The 14,997-nt window shown below is 39.7% G+C and overlaps 1 protein-coding gene across 16 annotated transcripts in view; it reads left to right on the top strand.

Moving 5' to 3' along the window:
- The first annotated feature begins 409 nt into the window (after nucleotides 1–409).
- NFASC (neurofascin) overlaps nucleotides 410–14,997 on the top strand; it is a 124,370-nt gene continuing 109,782 nt past the window's right edge. For 10 of the 16 annotated variants that reach the window (XR_011853303.1, XM_072137547.1, XM_072137544.1 and 7 more), the window contains exon 1: nucleotides 411–668. The gene's annotated coding sequence lies outside the window, so the exon portion shown is untranslated. Of the gene's footprint in view, nucleotides 669–14,997 lie in introns of all 16 variants that reach the window. The other 6 variants (XM_072137535.1, XM_072137536.1, XM_072137533.1 and 3 more) reach the window with 2 other exon arrangements.

Genomic DNA, 14,997 nt, shown 5'->3' with positions numbered 1-14,997 from the left:
TAAAACCACTTATAGTGACAAAGGGCAGATTTAAAAAAATGCCATGTCAGGAAGGTGCAAAATGGCCAAGTCGTTAAGGGGTTAAACAATGTAAGTGTGAACAGAGGCTTACATTTCGCATCACCTTAATAATCATGTCATGTTATACAAATCTCATTCATTTTGGCCCAGAAATCTGACCTGAGCGCATTGATAGCTCTTCCCTATGGACAATGCAGTGGAGGACCACCTGATTGGTAATGGTCGCTCGCTATAGACTGGCAGGGGGTGCCCGGGGCTGCATTCACCATATGGCCTTATGCTCTCTAGCTATAGGGCCGTGCATTGTTCCGCTGCCATCCATTCCCACTCCTCTCCACACGGGAGCTCGCACCCCCCCACAGCAGCTGTAGAGCGGGGGCGCGCTCCGCTCTGTCCTCGGGCACGCGCACGCAGGTTTCTGCCCTAATGCGGTGCACGAAGAGAGGAACAGCTCCCTGACAGCCTGTCACAGAGCACCTCGTCCTATTCACCTCCAGTGCAGCCTGGCAGTGTGCACGATCCCAGCATCTGGATAGAGCAGCACTGCAGCGGCCATCGTGCCTGCACATTCCTGCATCATCCAGCATCCTCATCCAGCCCGGGGATTGCGCAGTCATAGGACCATCGGGCGGCCGGAGACATGACAGGTCAGCACTGCGGCTCCAGGGTGCAGGGAGGGGGGTTCTGCGGATGTGTCCCGGGCTATGTGTCCTGTATCCCCCTCCTCGTACCTGCCTCATTGTCCCCGCTTTGTTTCAGGGCCACCTCTCAGCTTCCTTCTGTCACACTGGGTCTTTGTGCGATCTTCTTGGTGTCCTGTCCTGCTCCATATCCATTGTCCCTCTCTATGTATTCTGTCAGCTGGGATGTTCTCAGGGTGTCTATACCCACTACCGCTGGCATTTAAGAGGTTAATCTAAATTCCCCTTTTTCTGTGTCTTTGCCTTTAAACATGCTCCTCATCTCCATGCACCCTTGACTATGTATACCATGGGTGAAATCAAGGTGTATGCAGTAGGGGTGTGCCTGGGGGAGAGGGGCCTCATAACTGGTGCAGAACCACACCGCCATACTGCTCCATCCTAGGGTACCAGGGCCCAGACTTTACTCACCCTAAAGTCTTTGAGAGAGAAGGACGTGACCCAGGGCCTACGGCGTTGGGGGAGAGGTTCACACCTGGACACCCCAATCACAGGCTGTGGGGGGCCTCACAGTAGCTGCTCAAACTGCTGGAGTTTGGACTGTCCTTCTGTGATAGTTACATGAAGAATGTTTCCAGCTCATTCTATGGTTATTTTCCTTCTATTAGTCTGATTATTTCAATTGGATGAATGGACCATTTATTACCATTTGTAGGAATATGGTTATATTGATGGCAGAATGTCTGTAAACCTTTTCATGAGATGTTGTATGAATAGTGGTGTACAAAGTCAATTCTGGTTTAAAATCATTGACGTACTATGCAAATATATGGTAAAAGTGTATATCTGGTGTGTATGAGGAGTTAGTTTTCTAAAAGTGGAGGTATTCTGGAGAAGATGGATGCAATTTACACCTGAGTTATTGATTACCTATCTATAAGTTCAGAGAATTGAATCAGTTAATCGGTGGAGTCATCTAATCAGTGGGGGTCTTAGTGTCAGATGCCCTCTGATTTCATATTGATGACCTGGACAATGGATAGTTCATCAATATTTCAAAGGATAACCCCTTTAAGTATACCAAATTTTACAAGGTAAATGTTGTGATCACTTTCTCTTGAAGATGACAAGTCAACACTTCCAAATATGCTAGTACCCGTTCCTATATTAGATTAACTTAGATTGCCTTGTACACACATTGGCATGACATGAATACACTACCAGTGACCCTTATATGATGGGAGGCTGGGGTGATCAGTATTCACAAACAGAACAGCATAATGACAATGGTGCATATGGCCCTTTATGGGAAGTCTTTAGCATAATTTTAAAAGTTTATTTTATAAGGAAGGAGGCCATGTATATAAAATATAAGAAGATTACCACAGTCACAGTGCCTGGATGTATGGATAAGTGTCCCTAGTTTATCATGCTTGATTTTGATGGTAGTTTTCCTTCAGGACCTTGTTATTTTGATTAAAAAAATTAAATCTTTTATTATCACTACGTTCACATTTACTATGATTAGTGAACACGGTTGAAAAAAGTGGTTGGAAAGACATTGGGGCTTATTTATTAAGGGACAGGGATTTAGAAGGGCATTGCGTCTCACGCGATCAGATTTTGGTGCAATTGCGCCGGTTTTCATGCGACACAAATCAGGGGGGGAGGCCGTCAGGCGATCCGACGGGTTTGGGCAAACCGCGGGATTTAACTTTAAAATTGTGTTGCAAGCCAAGTACTTACATGCTTCGGGAAGAAGATGGTGAACTCCGGCGGACCTGAGCGGGGAATCGACACATGCAGGATATCGGGCGCACGATCTTTGGGAACCGCGGCAGAGTTCATTCTCGTCGGACACTCCGGATCGGGGTTCGTGCAGGGACCGGGTAAGTAAATGTGCCTCATTATGTAAACATGCATATGTTTTTTTGTAATTTCAAAAAAGCTTCAAAAGCAGTAAAGAAAAAGTCACACATACCCCAGACAGTACCAATGAAAATGACAGCTTATCATGTACAAAAAAATCTTCACCTAGCTTTGTCAGCAGAAAAAGGAAAAAAGTTATGACTTCAAGGGATGGCAATGTAAAAACTCATTGGGGCACATTTACTAAGGGATTTGCCCCGCACTTTTGTCGGACTGTGCACCTTTTTCTAGGCTGAAACAGCTTGCAAAGGTATTTAGGAAGTGTCTGCGCTGCTATTGTGTCAAACGTGAACCTTTTGTGGCGCAGCTGCGCTAGCTTCCATGCAACAGAAATTAGCGTGCCGTTGGTCCAACTGATTCAGCCTGAGCGTCGTATTTAACTTGTAAATTGTGTCACACGCCCTCTGTTAAAGGTGCACAGCAAAAAAGATGGTGAACTCTGTCGGGCCAGTACAGGGAAGCAACAGATTCATGATTTCTGGCGCACAATCTTAGTGAATCACTGCACGCAACATTTTACACGGAAATGTACTGAATTTCTTAGTAAATGTGCCTCATTATTTTTGTATGAAATGTGTTTTTATCATAAAAAAAACCCTGTCAAAAAATAACTAAATAAATAAATTAGGTAACACTAGAATCGTACTGGCTCAAAGAGCAAAGGTAAAATGTTATTTATGCAATATGGTAAATGATGAAAACATTTTTACTAAAAATAAGATGCTCGAATTAGTGGTTTTCTTTCATCCTGTCCAGAATTTTTTTTTTATAAAAGTCAGTCTATAACTTATAGGCACCCAAACGGACACACATACGGCATTAATATACATACAGTTTATACCCACCAAATATACATACATACATTATATACACACAGACAAACTGCACCATACACACCCAAGCAAAATATACACAGACATACAGCATAAACACATCACATATGCACACACCTATAGATCATGTACACATCACCATATACAGATATACAGCATATACACACCCAATACCCCAGGGCCAGGTCCCCATGTCACATACAGGGGTATAGTTACACCCCTGATCGTAGTCCATAATATTCTGTGTGCTAAGGCATGTCATAGAGCATGTTTTTCCCTAGAAGTATCAACAACAGTTTTATATATATATATATATATATATATATATATATATATATATATGCAGATGACCTATATATAAGCTATAAGCAGATGACTTTGTCTAAAATGTTTATCTGTAGGATTTAGAAGGAAAACTTTTCACATGAATGCACAAATTCTGAATGTCTCACCTGCTGGATCAGCCCATGCTTCTCTGCGGGCTTGTCCCGGATTAAGAAAACATGGCTCCCTTGTTTATAGGTTGTATATAGTATTGTTTATTTGGCCCCATTCACATCCTTAAGGCTGGGCTACAATACCACACACAGTCAATGGACAGGGGTTAAGCCGTTTTTAGAAAAGATTTACTTGCACCATATTAAGGACAGGACTGCAAAATAAAGTGATGTCCAGGAGACTTTTTACATTTATTGGTTTATCACATTCTTATTTTAGTAACAGATAGTTACAATTTCCCCCATAGTACACACCAAGTACATGATTTTACATGAAGGACTCAATCATGCGAGTACATACAGCTTCAGGAACAGGTCTGCCTATCCATGAATATACACTCACCGGCCACTTTATTAGGTACACCTGTCCATCTGCTCGTTAACACTTAATTTCTAATCAGCCAATCACAAGGCGGCAACTCAGTGCATTTAGGCATGTAGACATGGTCAAGACAATCTCCTGCAGTTCAAACCGAGCATCAGTATGGGGAAGAAAGGTGATTTGAGTGCCTTTGAACGTGGCATGGTTGTTGGTGCCAGAAGGGCTGGTCTGAGTATTTCAGAAACTGCTGATCTACTGGGATTTTCACACACAACCATCTCTAGGGTTTACAGAGAATGGTCCGAAAAAGAAAAAACATCCAGTGAGCGGCAGTTCTGTGGGCGGAAATGCCTTGTTGATGCCAGAGGTCAGAGGAGAATGGGCAGACTGGTTCGAGCTGATAGAAAGGCAACAGTGACTCAAATCGTCACCCGTTACAACCAAGGTAGGCAGAAGAGCATCTCTGAACGCACAGTACGTCGAACTTTGAGGCAGATGGGCTATAGCAGCAGAAGACCACACCGGGTGCCACTCCTTTCAGCTAAGAACAGGAAACTGAGGCTACAATTTGCACAAGCTCATTGAAATTGGACAGTAGAAGATTGGAAAAAACGTTGCTTGGTCTGATGAGTCTCTATTTCTGCTGCGACATTTGGATGGTAGGGTCAGAATTTGGCGTCAACAACATGAAAGCATGGACCAATTGAGCATCGTTGCAACGCCACAGCCTACCTGAGTATTGTTGCTGACCATGTCCAATTCTTTATGACCACAATGTACCCAACATCTGATGGCTGCTTTCAGCAGGATAATGCGCCATATCATAAAGCTGGAATCATCTCAGACTGGTTTCTTGAACATGACAATGCGTTCACTGTACTCAAATGGCCTCCACAGTCACCAGATCTCAATCCAATAGAGCATCTTTGGGATGTGGTGGAACGGGAGATTCGCATCATGGATGTGCAGCCGACAAATCTGCGGCAACTGTGTGATGCCATCATGTCAATATGGACCACAATCTCTGAGGAATGCTTCCAGCACCTTGTTGAATCTATGCCACGAAGAATTGAGGCAGTTCTGAAGGCAAAAGGGGGTCCAACCCGTTACTAGCATGGTGTACCTAATAAAGTGGCCGGTGAGTGTACATCAGCTGTGAGGCCAGGCTTCACAAGTTATGATAGTACACACCTGGCTACCTGGTCTGCTACAGGAGTATGACCTGCTTATTTATGATGATACATACAGTACTGTGTTACTCAGCCTAGGAGGACCTGGTTGCAGCAGCCACAGGAGTATGAACTCCAAATTTATAATAGTAAACGTTATTGTGCTAGATACACTTGAGCAATAGTTTTCCAATTCATTTTAGTAGATACTTTTGTAATAAAGATACATCGGCTGCAGGAATCTGGCCTCCCAATTCATGATAGTGCGTCATTTTGAAATAAAGGTAGTAGTTCTTGGTTATATCAGCTGCAGGATTATGGCACCCTGAATCATTAAAGTTTATGCTATCATAATTTATGTACTAGTGCCCTCATGTTTTTCCAAAAATAAGACATGGTCTTATACTGTTTAGGGCTTAATTTTAGGGGATTTTCAGGGTATTTTTTCCATGAACAAATCCACATTTATTGAAACACAATCATATCTTTTATACTCCAAACATTGATTTTAAAGAGGAGAATCTCACCTTTGAAATCACATAAGAATTGTGTTTTCCACAGACACAGAGGTATCTACTGTTAAAGTTACAGTTGGAAGTGAGAGCTGCATATGAGAATGCAACTTTAACAGTGGGTATTTAGATGTCTAGAAACACAGTATTTAAAGAAAATCTACCATCAAAATCAAGCATGGATAAACCACTTACTCATAGAGGCACCGTAACTCTGGTGATCTACTTATATTTGCTATCCATGGCCTACTTCCTTTTAAAATCAACTTTTGACCCCTTACCAACGCACGCCATAATAGTACGGCGCGCTTCGGGTGCGGGTACATGAAAAGGGCTCACGGACTCCATAGCCGGTAAGTCGATAGTATGGCAGTATATGATAGGATCGATCAGACAACCTAAGGTTAAAGTACCCTAGGAAGTCTGAAAAATAGTAAAAATAAAAAAAGTTTAAAAAAAAATTATAATAAAAAAACATAAAAATGCAAATCACCCCTTTTCCCTAGAACTGATATAAATATATGCCCGGTCTATCAAAATATAATTATTTTTTTTACCCTGTAATGGAAAATACCACCCAAAGTCGAAAATGGCAATTTTTTGCCATTTTGAAAATTTTTTTCTAAAAATTATAGCATTGAAAATGACACCACCCACAGCTCTGTACTCTAAAGTATGAAAAAGTTATTAGCGCCAGAAGATGGCAAAATAAAAAGGAGGTACAGGAGGTTTTAATTTTTGTAAATGTATGAAAATATTATAAAACCTATACAAATATGTTATCGTCATGATCGTACTGACCCAAAGAATAAAGTAGACATGTCTTTGGGACGCACAGTAAAAGACGTAAAATCCAAGCCCACAAGAAAACGGCGCAAATGCGGTTTTTCACCATTTTCACTGCATTTAGATTTTTTTTCCTGCTTCCCAGTACATGGCAAGGAATGATAAATACTGCCACTATGAATTGCAATTTGTAACGCAGAAAAAAGGCCATCACAGAGCTCTTTATGTGTAAAAATAAAAAAGTTATAGATTTTTGAAGGTGAAGAGTGAAAAATGGAAATGAAAAAACAAATAAGAGCCAGGTGGTTAAGGGGTTAAAGTTATGCTAGTGAGCCTTAAGGGCTCTGGGGCTTTACCAGAGCCCCTCAGTGCTGCAGATTTACAGGCTGTTACAATAAGCAGAACATGTCTTACCCAACCCCCTGCTCTCTCCGTTCTCCTTCTTCTGTGTAATCTAGCAGCAGTAGGAAGTGCAGAAGAGGGGAGACCTGCTCTGCTCATTGTAACAGCCTGGGAAGCTACAGCATGGAGAGGCTCTGGTAAGAACCCCCAAGCCCTTTCTGCTCATTATCATGATTATAAAAGTTTCTTTTAGAAGGAGGACGGCAATGGATAACAAATATAAGTGTCCCTGGTTTTAAAATGACACCAGGGACACTTGGTGTCAGAGTATTGAATTTTCTTTTCTTTTTTTTAAAATTTATTTTATATTATAGCCCGACTCTGAAAAGGCTGGGAAATCTTGCTAGGTGTTATTTTCAGAGGAACATGGTACTTGGTTACACCTGCTGTAGGTGTATGTCCTCCTGATTCATGTTAGTACATTCTCTTGTCATAAATGCACTTTTACTTGGTTACAACTGCAGCTTGAGGATGGCCTCTCCATTCATGATAAATATAGTAGTGCCTGGTTACACCTGCTGCAGGAGCATCCCAGGCTACCGATTCATGTTAGTACTTACTGTACACATATTACTGTAACAAAATGAATGGCACCTGCTTGGTTCTTTGTTAGGAAGTGGCAGATTATCAGTATTTGTGGACTATTATGTAATATAACTGTATTATCTATCTGTTTTGCTCCAAAACATTTCAGTAATAAGCAGCCTTTGATGTGTAAACATAAAAATGCTGGTGTTATTGCACAATAAATACTTAAGTGGCTAAATAAGGAATAACTAACTATAATGGATATACGCACTAGGAAATAATGTATAAATAATATCTTTTATGTGGCAAGTGGGACTGCAACCCGGTTAGCAGTGTATTATGGATGGATTATAATAAAATATTCAGTGAAATGGCAGGGAGGATGAAAAGGATTTAAATCGGCAGATTAGGGGAAATAGAATAATTTTTGGACATCATCTTTTTTTATCAACATACGAGTGCTGGGACGCATGATAGAACTGTAGAGTAATGATATGTTAATTCCAATCAGGGATTACTTAGAAGCAGGATAGTCATTTGCAGTGTTTGTTTCATTCTAATACTAGATTATCCATATTTTATTCCTGGCTAATCTCTACATTATTAATCATATGTATGGAAAAAGGTCACCAAATATACAAAGAAATTATATCAGGAACATACAAAATTCTACGGAATATCATAAAGATGGTTTACACAGTATTGCTCCATGTACCTGCTCATTGCTATTTCATACTAAACTTTCATGAACTTGAGTTTCTAAACATTTCGTTCATGCTATAATGTTTCTTTATTTATGGGTATTTTGTTCAGTTCATTATTAGTTATTATAAATTACAATATATTTTAGCATTTGGAACCTGAAATTGAATAAACTTTCATTTATTGCCTCTGAAATATTTTTATAATGAAAACCCTTTTTAGTAGAATTAGATCCCGTGCAAGGCTGCAGTAGGGGATTTCTTACCAACTACGCTCATCACCTACATCATAGAGAATAAGTGATGGATCAGCTATGGAACCTCTGGAAAACACTTGGCCAAGAACGGGAGTTTCCTAAGTTCCATTTTTATATGAAGAAGTATTGCAATAATGTATACTTCACTATAAAGGGGTTTCTTGGTTTAAAGGGGATTTTTGAAGACAGACTCTGTATAGGAAACGTATAAGAAGCAGTGTTGTACTGCTTACAAGATAACACTACATGTTGATCTACTTGTTGATCCTTTCTTGACATGCCGGATGAAACTTCCCTGCCATTCACTTCAGTGTCTGGATGAGAGGACATTTCTGTGTCTTTATTGGGTATTTCTTTTTTATTCTTTTACCTGTGTGAAAATGTTTCCCCTGCTGGACAGCGCCTATTAAACAGCAATGTACTTTACTTTGGATATTATAATAGTAGTTCTAGTTTCCTTGTAGCTGACCTACCGTATATGATTCTGTGTTCTTTACTTTTAAAGCCACTAAGAACTTCAGGAATAGAAGCCAGTGTAGAGTGAAAGTGGTTTCTTGTGTCCTATAGTCATTTCTATCAACTTTTGTTAAAATAATTGGTTGATAATGACAACACTCCCTTTTAATTCCTATGGATTGAAAATAGCCTCCTAGTGAGGATTATAAAAAATAGATCTCTCAGGTCATGGAAATAAATCTTGTAATGTCTCTAAAAATATGTAACAAGTGAAAAGGAAAACATAACAGTGTGTATATTTCTTTCCAGTACCATCTAACAAGTTTCCTTATTTTCCCTCCTAGACTCCACCTCCACATATGTCCTGTCCCTCTTTTTATCTCACTGTATCCTTTCTCCTTGAGCCTATTTAGCTTTTTCTCCCCATTAGTTTCCATATCCCTTTCAGTTGTTTCCAAGTACCCCTGCTGTTTCCCCTTCTGTCATTCTCTCAACTTCTTCTACTGGATGAGACATTGACTCCCTTCTGTCAAACATTTCTTTCAATTTGGTGGCATGTACCTCTAGTGTGCTACATGAATACTGCAGTGCTGATAGGGTGACAACAAAATTTACTGAAAAGAGTGGGACCAACTGTGTGGAATCTTCATCTATTAGCTGTATTGGCAACCAAAACCATCCAAGATGACAACTAGTGGATCACATAATATATCAGTGGGGGTTTTCAGTAGTGTTCATCATCCTTTATTAATAATTAATAATAATTTCTTTATTTATATAGCACCAACAGATCATGCAATGCTACACAGAATTTGCCAAGTCGGTCCCTGTCCCCAAAGGGGCTCACAATGGAATCAATCTACCAGTATGTTTTAGAGTGTGTAACGTTAGAGGCTGTAACGCAACAACACAATCTGTATTTAGTTTTTGCCAGTATTAGTAGGGTTGATCCGAAAATTTTCCATTTCTAGTTGTTTATTTGAAACATTGGCCTTGTCTGTTCATTCTAGTTGTAAAGAACATCTGTTTTAATGGGATAAATCTCTGCCTTTGACTACATTCACACGATGTATGCCCACCGTACTGAAGTATGGCGGGCACTCATCGGTTCCAGGGGGAGGAGGCGCTGCTCAACCCCACCCTTCTACATAGTAATATATGGCGTACGGTGCCGTATTCCAGAGAAAGATAGGACATGTCCTATCTTTCTCCTGGCTACAGAACAGTACAGTGCCTCACGTGTGCAGCACTGTGCGCCTTTTGCTGTCTATGGGGGACATATATACGCCGTATATACGCCTCCCATACGTTCGTGTGAATGTAGCCTTTATTTGTATGGATCAGACAAAAAAAGATTATCACATATAAATTCAAGCAGATACATTATGCTGAATAGGAAGCAAATTTTCATTACGCACCAGCAGGTCATAAAGAATGATAATTTATTGGCCTCTTTTATTTGATCAGGGCCTTTCATATCCATAACCACATCCACAATGTAATTATAAGCCAGGTAGTTTACCCTCCTCAGGGCCTTCTAGAAGAGACTAGGAAATAAAATGATATCACAACCCCTACAGCTGCACTATACAGCACAATTATTACACAGGCATCTATGACATGTGAGCTCATGGACTCGTAACCAATTTGATGAAATTTGACAATTGCCAAACTCAGATTGACTATTTGGAAGGTGTCAGAGCTAGAGAAATAGAAGGGAAATATCCAAGGCAGTAATATCTGCAGATACATTCTTGTAACACCATCTGGATGGACATGAACATTGCTCAGTGGTCAGAAGGCAGAAACTTCTCTCTATTTTGTATTGTAAAGGACAGATGTCCAGCAGGAGACAGCTGGAGTCTTATTGTCCAGTTACATCACTGGGACCCCACAAGCATCCGGCCAGTGGATAGCAGCTGCACAGAAACCATGGATAGAGGGACGTGTACTATAGGAGATACAAGGGTAAACAATTTTGTTTACAAACATGAAGGACATTTAGTGGTCTACAAATATATGTTTGGCTTCCCATGAAATATATTTGTAGAATTAGTTTGCTTTATACATATTGTTATTTTCTAATAATGACATACTAAAAATACATTTTTTACATTCTATCTGTCCACTGTAAGTCTGCAAATTTTGTACAATTTCAGTGTCACTTCCGTCTGGGAAAGTTACCCTAAGCACTTGGATCCAGATCTTCCTGGTTCACAATCAGGACACCTAAACTTCTATAAGGATTGAGGGAAAGGAAAAGGTTTTATTTACTATTATGACTGCACATAAGATTATACAGTTTCTACATCACATATTGTCACGTTTGCTTTGTGTTTATGCAAGAAGAGTACCAGTAATAAATGCCTAAAAGGATAAAATAGTTTCCTCTGCTTACTGTCTCCCTCTGTTTCCTTCTGGAAAATGTTTCCCTTAGGGCTCATTCACATGGACGTATGGGGGAAATATGTACAGCAGCAAGCTTGTGCCATGGCCCGGTTGGCAAGTGTTCCTGTGAATGTAGCCTTAAAATGTATGGTACATATTTTTACATAGACAACTGTGGACAGCAGGGGAATTTTCATGGCATTTGTCAGGGCGTCTGTTAAATGTATGTGTTGGCAGTGTTTCCTGGCATATGTGTTCAATGAAACTCATTAATATGATGAGAATGTAAAATTATTTATAGGAAGCTGTGCAAAACAAGTCTAAAATATGGACAGCATTTGCTAAATTGCAATATATATAATTCTGTTAAAAATAAATTCCTATGTCAATAAGTTTGGCTTAATTTCCTTACCCATCCTGGAAATAAAAATATGGCATGTGGTTTCACTGGGTGACATGGTCCCCACCTTATATAAGAGATCATCATATGGTTACTAATAGTGTTCTGCTCATATAAATATGAGGTAAAATATTAGGCATATAATATAGCAGTAATCCACCAGGCAACATTGAGAAATGGTTAATTAACCTCATCATTGTATGTGTGCATTGCCACTCCACAGATGTCCCATCCATATGCAGTGGTAGAAGGGGGTAGTGTTTTCTGTGTCTGGCAGATGTAGGATTATAAAGAATGAGGCAGTGATGGGAGGCGGGGGTGAGGGATGAGCTGAAGAAGGAGCAAGCACCAGCCTGGTACCCAGCACTTTCTGACACTGTCTGCAAAAAGAATTCCTCCACTCAGCCATTATACCAAGCAACATTTCATAAGCTGTGAAGACACAGGCTAATAGTAATTCCCATTTAATGTCTATCTCTAAATATCATTACATAGGCAGAGTTTGCAGGGCGTATTACCCGGGAATGACTGTATTTTATAATGAGATATAATGTATCACATAACGCACATATTGATTTCATCATTCGTAGTTACCACAACTTATATTTAATAATAGGACTTTGTTGTGTTGTACTTACCTTTTCAGTGGGCATCACTGTACATGAAAATTTAACAAACAGCAGCATGACCCAATGCCAGGGAGATCTCAGATATTTTATTTGTATAATATGGCTACAGCCAGTCCACGTGTTACGTACAAGATATGTTCAGCAGGTCTGTTCTTAAGTTGAATTTGTATGTAAGTCAGAACTGTATACCTTATAATTGTAACCCCAATCAAAATTTGGATTTAAAAAAATTTTAACCAGGTTTAACAATAAATCTTCATTACAGACACCTTTGATAACTGTTACAGCCCGAAGCTAAAGTACAGTAAATCACCAAAATCCAGAGATCCGTTTGTAACTAGGGGTCGTCTGCAAGTCAGACGAATGTACCAGATAGCAGGATGGGACTTATTCCCAGCAGAATTGGATGTATCTGGACATATATTTAATAGTTTTAGTGCTTTTGTGTGTCCATTTTTAGCCCCCCTACTTCCGAAAAGCCATAGCTTTTTATTATTTTTCTGTTTACAGAGATGAGGTAGAGATGAAAAGACCTCTTTTCGGTGGAGCAAATTCCTAGAGGTACCATTTAATATTTTACACAATGGCCCACATTTATCAAAACTAATGCAGTCTGTACTATGTGTAGTTTGCCTGTGGAGTGTGCAGGGAGCTCCAGACTGTTAAAAACTGGCGCACGGTCTTCATAATTTGGCGCCCCCTGCACTGCTCGGGAAGTGTGCACTTTTTTTTTCTTGGTGCACTTTGTTCATGCTGCAGAATTATGGCGCACATCAGTAATAAATGTGTCGCACGGTCCGACTAAGCACTAACACGCCCCTTTAGGTGCACATTTTTTCTTCCATGTTGGACACAGTGCATCCGGGACACAAAACTTCATAAATATATGTGTAAGCAGTTTGCGTGTTCTTTCTAGTGAAAAGTCAGACAGAAAACTGGTGCAAAAGTTTCAATAAATGTGGCCCATTTTATTAGGGAACTGAAAGAAATCGTCACATTTTGGCATATTTCTTTATATACATTGGGCTACTTGTTTTATATAAATATATATATATATATATATATATATATATATATTTATATTTATTCTGGACACCACTGACTGGTGCTCATGCTGTATAAACATTGCACTGTGTGCTCACCAACATTTCACTAAAATATTCCTGCTGTTCTATATCTGGTTTATATTAACTGTATCTTGCAGTAAATGTAACTGAATGTAGAGACTAGAGACTATGGACTGAACAGTGTCTGTGCAGACCCCAAGGAAGCCTTTTACAGTGAGCTATTTGATATTATAAAGTGACTTGGATCCTGTAGCGATCCTTCCAGGCCCTTCATCTTCTACAATACAAGTCTGTTCCTTCTCCAATCACTGGTAATAGATTGCATACACAACTGATACATTGATTGATACAAAGTGACACATCATTTACATGATATATTTCTCATCAGTTTTAAGACATTGGGCACATCTGCGATGCTTGATAAATAGCGCCTTCATCTTCCGAGGAATAAATAACATTTGTAAAACCATTAGCTTTGTACCATATGAGGGAACTGTGTATGTCAATTTTCCACACAAGAGATAACTGGCCTTTATCAGCATACACAAAGCCTTATTTGTGTGCATTATTTTATTTGTAGGGCATTCTGGATGTGATACATGTGTGGCACACTGTCTACTAAAGCATCCTTGTGGGCTTTATTCTGTCTTTTGTAAAATTACTATATAAATGATATAATGGAAGAATACTCTGTAACAATGATTTCTTCTAAGCAGAAATAGGTTCAACCAATCACAACCATCGTTTTCCTCGTGGTGGTTCCATAGACTGTATGACCACAAAGCAGATGGGCAGTGTGGAGGCAAAATGCTATAATGACCATGAAAGTGCAACACTAGATGAGTGAAAAGCTTTGTACATAAACACAACAGCAAAAAAAAATATTTCTACAATTTGTAAAAGTCACAATGACTTTCGTGTGAATGCCGCCTTGATGATGCCTCATTTTACGTGTCAGCCTTGTGGCCTTTATGGAACAAATCCATTCCATTTATGGGCCGTGACCTGGAGACCTTTTCTAGTAAAGTATATATATTATGCCCTATATCTTAACAGGGATCTTAAAGGACATCAACCATCGGTGGTAGCATGGTAGCTCAGTGGTTAGCATTATGGCCTTGCAGCGCTGGGGTCCTGGATTCAAGTCCCATCCAGGGTCAACACTTGCAAAGAGTTTGCATGTTCTCTCCATGTTTGCATGGATTTCCTTTGGGTCCTCCGCTTTCCTCCCACACTCCAAAAACATACTGGTAGGTTAATTGTGAGCACAGTATAAATAACGGCATTATTATTAGCAGTTTTACTGATGGTAGATGTCCATCATGACATACTCGTTTCTTTATGCACTAATCAGAACAGTTTTTAGTGCATAAAGAAACAGCATATTTGTTGCTAAAACGACTTTAAAAATTGTCAAATCATCATATTCCTTTAAATGTGCTTTACTCTACAACATTGC

Source organism: Engystomops pustulosus, chromosome 2, assembly GCF_040894005.1.
Source record: "Engystomops pustulosus chromosome 2, aEngPut4.maternal, whole genome shotgun sequence".
NCBI lineage: Eukaryota > Metazoa > Chordata > Amphibia > Anura > Leptodactylidae > Engystomops > Engystomops pustulosus.
The sequence above is the reverse complement of the archived record's forward strand: the minus strand, read 5'-3'. Positions and strand labels throughout refer to the sequence as shown.